Genomic DNA, 8,171 nt, shown 5'->3' with positions numbered 1-8,171 from the left:
ACAAAATACCCCATTGAAAGTCAATGGGGAGACCTGGCTCACATGTAACCAATTGGACCCTTCTGAGAGAATAAATGTCATCAAATGGTGGTCCGTGGCTCAAATGCTGCACAGACTTGGCGAGCTTCAGGCACCCAGTAAAATTTCTTGAAATTTTGTTTCTAGTTTATTTTTACCTTTTACACTTACATCTTGAGAACCGTTTCCACTCTTTGCTTCCATCTCTTCGTCACTGGTCACTACTTGGTTGCACGCCAGTGAAAATGGCAGATATACATAATAATAATAATAATAAAGCGTTATTTATATAGCACCTTTTAAGAACAAGTCACAAAGTGCTTAACAGAAATATATAGAATATGTGTGTGTGTGTGTGTGTGTGTGTGTGTTTGTGTGTGTGTGTGTGTGTGTGTGAGGACATAATAACTGACCCTCTCACCTCTGTTAGAGTAACAGTGACCTACAGTGGACACACCTAAGGGTGCCCGGCGGACCGTGTTGGATATGTTCCAACATCGGCAACAACAACACTGGACTGGACTCAAACTCCAGGGGAAACTGGCTTGCCTTCCCCATGCTGACCACTCTGTTTCCCATTCATTTCTAAGGAGCACTGCTCTCAATGAGGACATTATCACCTCATCACAGTAAAAGCTTTAGGCTACAGATCCTTCTCACCAAACTCAACCTATCCCTCTGGTTTCCCTCCACCCATGACCCGCATTGCTTGCATCACACAGGGCTCGTTACAGAAACCATGTCACACATTCGGGCTTTACATAGCATGCCACGACAGAATAGTTGATTTCATAACAAAGGACATACACTGTATCTAAACATGTTGCACTGTGTGTGCGAATGTACAAACATTCCTGTGTCAAACCTTCGATGTTTCAACTCTGTACTGAAAATACTGACATTTTTGCACATCTCTCTGCTATTACACCAGATGTTGTTGTGGTCAATGAAGAGAACAGATCAGTTTTCATTCTTGAAGTGGCTTGCACCTTTGATTCTAGTTTAGAGGAAGCCTTTATGACCAAAGTCATTAAGTACTAGCCTGGCTAATAAGCCAGACTAATATCACACAACATTTTTTTTTTGCCAATGGCTGATTCGGTCTGGCTTATTAGCCAGGCTAATTAAGTACCAGCCGCTCCTCCAGACCATCATAGAGCTAGTCTATAGGTGCAAATTACTTGTGTTTATATTCGGCAGCCTAGCCCTAGTGTGTGTGTGTGTGTGTGTGTGTGTGAGAGACTATTGTAACGTGATTGTATACATACAGTGCATATTACTGTATACTTTTATATTTATCAACAGCGTCTCTTGCTCAGGCTAGACTAGATTGTATAGGATGTATGCATCTGTATTAACCAGCTCAGTGGCCTTGTGGTTTGAGTGTCCACCATGAGACTGTAACTGGGTCGCGGTTCGATCCCCGGCCGGGTCATACCAAAAGCACTCAAGCATCAAGGGTTGGATGAGGATAAATCCCTGCGACTTACTGGCGTCATGTCCAGGGTGTACTTGTACATCATGTCCATGGGGTGTACTTGTACATCAAGCTGCCACAGAAACACGGGATAGGCTCCTCCCCTATATGGGCCTCATGCAAGGCTTACTTACAGTATGCATCTGCATTATACTGTAATTCTTGAAAGTGTATTTATTGTGCTTAAGGTTACTAACATGTACTGCTGTGTTGGCTCTGGCTGCCGCAGCAGACAGGATCAATAAAGGTATCTTTATCTATCTATTGATCAGTCGTGCGTGTGTGTGTGTGTTTGTGTGTGTGTGTGTGTGTGTCAGTTTGATGTCCAACATGGTGGTGCATACGTACGACACGGGCATGCCCGTTTTGAGCTGCTGCTGGTCTCTGGACAACAACTACCTTTACGCCGGTCTGCTCAGCGGAGACGTGCTCGTCTATGACATCAGACACTCCAGCACGCACGTGCACCAGCTGCAACCGCCGCGCTCCAGGTAAGTTAGTTAGTTAGTTAGTTTAATTTATTTAATATTAACACCAGCACGCACCAGCTGCAACCGCCGGCGCCGGCGCCAACCCATTCTGGACAGGAACCCCTTTAGGTTTTTATTTTGCATAATGTTACGCTTTAGCTGTTGAAACATATCAGATCTACAAGCTCATAGCGCGGAGCTTGTGCTGTAGATCTGCTATTGTTTTTAAATGTGGCACAAATCTTTGAATATAGATTCTTTCTTTCTTTTCTTATCGAAACCATTATTTATTCAGCATTTGAGCCACGGACCACCATTTGATTACAGTCATTTACATGATGACATGTTTAGCTATAATTTAACTCTTGAGAGCGTAAAATTAAACCAAAATGTGGTTTTATATTACGGTATCAAGAGTTACAGATGCAATAAGGGTCCATTTGGTTAACAACCCTCCATAATTTAACTGGGGAACACCTGGAACCCCCTCAAGGACCACTGGTTGAGAACCACTGGTTTAGAGCAATTGAGTTTTCTTTTTGACTGCCACAAAAGACTCCAGCTAGTCCCTTTACTGTCGCCTCGGACGCAAGCGTCTTTTATTTTGAAAACCTTCACTTTCACAGCTGATCCCGAGAGCAGGCCCTAGGTTGAAGTTTCTAAAACATTTTAGAGAACTTGTAAGTAAATAGTTTATTTCGGGAAGATGGCATACACTTGCTTCAAATGCCAAAAGCTAATTTCAGGGGGTATCAAGGGTCTTCTCATGCATTTACGGTCTGTACACCATGTCAACTCTGTATCAACACATTTTCAGTGGGTGGCCAACAGTCGCGGAGGGAAAACCCTGGTAATCGAACCTTTTCGTTACTCGAGGAATAAAACAACCCCAGCCAAAATATATTGGCGTTGTGCCCACCCTGGGTGCAACGTTACCGTCCACTCACGGTGGCTTGACGTCCATGAGGACAATCCAGCCATCACCATCTTAATGCCGCCAGGTGACCATGACCACGCGGGAGAGGCGGATTTGGTCGCCACCACGGCTATAATTGAGCAGATGCTCAACCTGGTGGCAGCCGACCCAACAATCCCCGTAAAGCGGGTATACGACCAGGTCGTTGCCCAAACAGCGGATGTGGAAAACACCCCCCCCTTTAACGCTGTGAAAACCCGTCTGGAGAGACGGCGGGCCGGGCTAATGCCTCCCATCCCCCGCAGAGTAGAGGACGTCGCCGTGGATGGGGAATGGGCCTTCACCTGGGGAGGGGAGGCCTTCCTCACCAGGCACAACCTGCAGCACCATTTTTTGGTGTTTGGGACCGACGACAACATCCAGTAACTGAGTCAATGTGACCAGGTGAGAACCCCTCTTCCATAAAACGTTGTGTAAGTGAAATGAAATGTAGCCAATAAGCCAAACCAAACCTTTAACATAATTATTACACACGCGGTGCATAAATGACGCACCGCGTGCGTAATATGTAAAAGGTTAACCTTAATTGGCTTTAACCGGCGGTGCGTCGCCCCGCCAATCCGAACCATGCTTGATCAAGCAAATATTTTTAATAAGGGTTTTCCGCAAAATAATATGATACAGGTCTATAGTTTATATCAGTATTAATAAAATGCATTTGAATGTTGTTTTAGATATACATGGACGCCACGTTCAAATCGTGCCCGAGGCCCTACTACCAGTTTGCCACAATACATGGCCTCTACATGGGCAGGGTGGTGCCATTTGTTATGGTCCTCATGAGTGGCAAGACCGAGGCCATGTATCGGGCAGTCCTCCGCCATGTTAAGAGGAGGGTGCAGCGGGTCACAGAAGAACGGTAAGTGTGTGTGTGTGTGTGTGTGTGTGTGTGTGTCGACGCTCATAGCCCATAAGATAATGTCACTGCACCTGGCTTTTTAATATTTTATGGAAACTGGAGTAATCATTTTTTTCTTCTTTTTTAACACCTGTCCGTCCATCCATCCATCCCCCCATTCATTTACAAGATGGAGCCCTGACAAAGTCCTGACGGACTATGAAATGGGCCTGATGAATGCCTTCAGGGAGGAGCTGCCAGACACCAGGATTACTGGATGCTTCTTCCACCTGTGCCAGAGCCTTTGGCGTAAGGTGCAGGACGTTGGCTTGGCAGGTCAGTGTTGCATGGTGTATTAAGTTAAAAATAAAAAAAGTAATTTTGTGTGATTTCTTCAAAATGTATAGGTGTTGTAGGTTACATAATAAATAAATACATTTAACATTAATAATTTGCAGATAATGTAGACAATTATAATTATAATTGTTATAACAATATTACCATTCATTCGGGTAGAAGCTTTTTTTTCTTTTGTAAAAGATATTACTATATTGAGTGTTGAGTGCTTGTGAAATTAATAAGTAACTTTTATTTCTTCACTCAACTTTTGCAGGTCCATACAGGCAGGACAGGCCCCTGCGAGCATGGGTCAGGAAGGTGATGGCCACGGGTTACTTGCCTCTTCCCATCCTGAGGCAGAATTTCAGGGCCTTTACAGGGAGCAGAGAGACCCGCCGCCAGCTCCGCCGCTACCCCGCGATAGGTGATTTCCTCCGCTATATGGAGGAGACCTACGTAGGGGAGCGGGCACTGTTCAGACCTCCAATATGGTGCGTTCATCGCCGTCACTCGGACAACCGCAGCAACAACGCGGTGGAGGGTGAGAACTTATTTACTTTAATATTATTATTATTACCCTAATTATAAATGTCTCATTCTAAATCTGTTGTAGTTGCTTCAATATCTCTGAGCAACGTGGGAATGAAATGCCAATGGACCATGTGCCATGTGTCCTGACTCCTGCATGTATCCTAATAGTTCTATCATTTTTACAGGTTTCCATCACAGATGGAATGTCCGAGTAGGCAGGCGCCACCCGTCCCTCTGGGTATTCATCAGGATGATGAAAGACGAACAGAGGCTGGTGGAGACGGTGTGCGCTCAGCTTGAACGCGGGGATCGACCACCACTCCAGCGACCGAAGTGGCGCCGGTTGGAGGAGAGTTTATTCATATAGAAAAATAAAAATAATAAAAGGCTGTAGGCATGGGGTCCAAGGCTTGTTATTATAGAACTTATTGTGGACGACAAAAATGTGTTTACCTATACCAACATTAATGTTATACTATATTCATTCAGTATTATGAACTATAATGGTTTTCTCCAACAGGCTTCAGAGGCTCAGGCGCCAGTACCGCCAAGGACGAAGAACCCTGGACCAGTACTGGAATGCAGTCCAGCACTGCATCCACAACTTTGTGTAGTCTGTCTGTCTGTCTGTCTGTCTGTATTTTTTTCCTTGTGGATACCTTTCTGTTTTAATATGGCCTATTTAAGTTAAAAAAAAGTTCAGACTTTCTGCATAACATGTTTTTTTTTTTTTTGTCATGCAAGGAACAGTAAAGGCCTTTCTCAAATGTTGATTACTGGAGTTATTTCTTCATTGCAATATTGAAACTACTACTTTACAACACTTTTCCACCACTGTGCACATCGTTCTGAAGGTATAGGCTAGGCTATGGGTTAATTTGGATATGTGTCCACCCTTTGAATGGGCACTAATGTTCAGACTGAGAGTATAGGCTACTTTTGTACTGAATTTAAGAGCTGAATATTGTGTATAGCTGTAGCATAGCGCCCCAAAGAAGCGCACATGACTCTGGTTTGGCTGCATATGATGACGTTTAAAGCACCCTCTTCTGCACGCCTCTTGTTCCTCGGTGGACGGCGAAACCCCCGCATATTGTTGCCGTTATCATATTGTGAAATATCCAATCCAAATGTATCCATTAGGAAGACGCATTTTCTTTAAAGATTTGCATTGTGCTACCAATGGCATTAATCATTTATTTACGCTGTTATTAATAACTGTGCAGTATTTACGCACAGCCTCGTTTTGGTTTGATATTAGTCCAGACCAGACTGGACAGCTGTGCGATCTCATCACATGGATTCCTTCTGAAGACTTTTATTTTATGACAATTATGGGCATATGTGGACTATTATGGACATATTAACATAAACAACCCATGCTCATGCTGGTTTTCTTTCCAATTGCGCAGTGAGCAACAGGCACAGTCTTATTTTCCATTTGTATTCAAAGCTGTAACATTAATTGCCTTGAGTTAATATACCGGTAATATTTGATACATAAAATCAAATGCATGCCAAAGAATAATGAGATGAAAGTTTCATCATTGCATATACTTCTGGTGACGGAGACATTAAAATCTAATGTCTCAATTGTGAATTAGTTGAGGAAAAAGCCTTCTGAATGTGGCTATTTGGAGAGCTCCAAGTTGCGCACAAATGCTTATTTTGTTATTTGTCCTGCGGTTCTAAATGCTAGTTTATTCGAAGATATCTAATCTCCTAGTTCACAAGCTATCGCGCTGTTGTGAAATCGATACACACAAGTACCATAATACACTTCGGATATGGAGAGAAGTAAATTCTGGGTTAAAACTGTCCAAATTAATTGGAGACACAAAAAAGCAGTGCTGTTTGCTTTCAAGAAATGACGTACGGCTGCAGCTACGCCAATGTCCAAGGTGAGGACTATATTAGTATTATTATTATTATTATTATGACTATGAGAGAGAGAGAGAGAGAGAGAGAGAGAGAGAGACGGAGAGGGACAGCAAGAAGAGGGAGAGGATAGATCGAGAGAGAGACAGAGAAGGGAGAGGGGGTGGTTGTTTATTTATATTATTGTTTGGGATCGGTGCGGAGTGAGTGAGCGAGCGAGCGATTGATTGATTGATTGCGTGGTGGCGGCAGCCGGTCACTCAGGGGAATGAGAGAGAGACAGAGAGAGGGAGGGAGGGAGGGGGGAGAGGGAAATAATTAACCTGTGCAGTTTGTGCTCTCCAGAGAATTATACCTTTCGGAATGGCGGGGCGAATTACACCTTTCTGAATGGCGGGGCGAATTTTTCCATGGGGAAACACCGCCATTCCGAAACATGGAAGTAACTTCGGAATGGCGGTGGTTCTGAATGGCGGTTGCTAAACGTCATCAAAAGGTGGTCCCGTGGCTCAAATGGCGAATAAATAAATAATGGACCTTGAATGATGTGAAAAGGTTGATTATAGTGTTGTGTAAAAGGCATAGAAATAATAATAATAATAATAATAAATACTTCTTACACCACTGTAAAAGCTGTTACACAATTAAAACAATAATAAAGACAAAGCATCTTTTTTTAGAACAAATATTCAATTTAATTTTTTTGATTAAACATAATATTTCTTTCTGTATCTCTTTTACAACAGAGGATCTCAAAGTGAGGTCTTTTTATTTACAAAATGCACCGAGGTGTTCAAAACAACATGCATCAAAATATCATCTGTTTAACGGTCCTAACTGTCCAAATGTCTTTTTGGTCCAAAATTCTGATTCAATAAAAATAAAAGTACATGCAGTGAAAACTGCAGATTTACAACTCATCACTAATAATATCAATCATTACATCAATAAACACTGTGTGTGTGTGTGTGTGTGTGTGTGTGTGTGTGTGTGTGTGTGTGTGTGTGTGTGTGTGTGTGTGTGCGTCTGTGTGTGCGTGCGTGCGTGCGTGCGTGCGTGTACGCACGTGTGTGAAGTATACCGGTAAGTAAGTATGTGTGAACGCACACACACAAACACGTGCAGGCACACACACACATGCGCGCACACACACAGGCACTCATACACACACAAACACATGCACGTCAGTGTTGATTTCGTCGACTAAAACTATGACGAAAAAGTTAAAACTACCTTTTTTTCACTGACGGAAACCAAATGAAAACTAAGCTATGATGACTAAAACTAAGACTGAATTTGACTAAAATTGACAATCAAATAAAAACTAGACTAAAATGTTAGGGGGCAGGGCCATGTGGACAAGAGATCATTTTATGTTTGGTTGTGGTTGGGTGTTGTGACGCGTAGTGAGCTTGTAGATCTGCTATTTTCAGCATGCAAAATCTGCCATTACGACGAAAGCAAGACCCGCCAAAATGCATGTTTGTCGACTAAATCAACTGTAGATTTAGTCGACTAAAATCATATGATATTTAGTCACCTAAAACTAGACTATCACTAAAACATTTCAGATTACTAAAATATGACAAACTATTTTTCTTTTTCAAAAGACTAAAACTAAAATTCAAAATAAATTGAATGTCT

This window comes from Protomyctophum bolini (genome assembly GCF_963924005.1).
Source record: "Protomyctophum bolini genome assembly, chromosome: 20".
Taxonomy (NCBI): domain Eukaryota; kingdom Metazoa; phylum Chordata; class Actinopteri; order Myctophiformes; family Myctophidae; genus Protomyctophum; species Protomyctophum bolini.
This window is presented reverse-complemented; position numbering follows the sequence as displayed.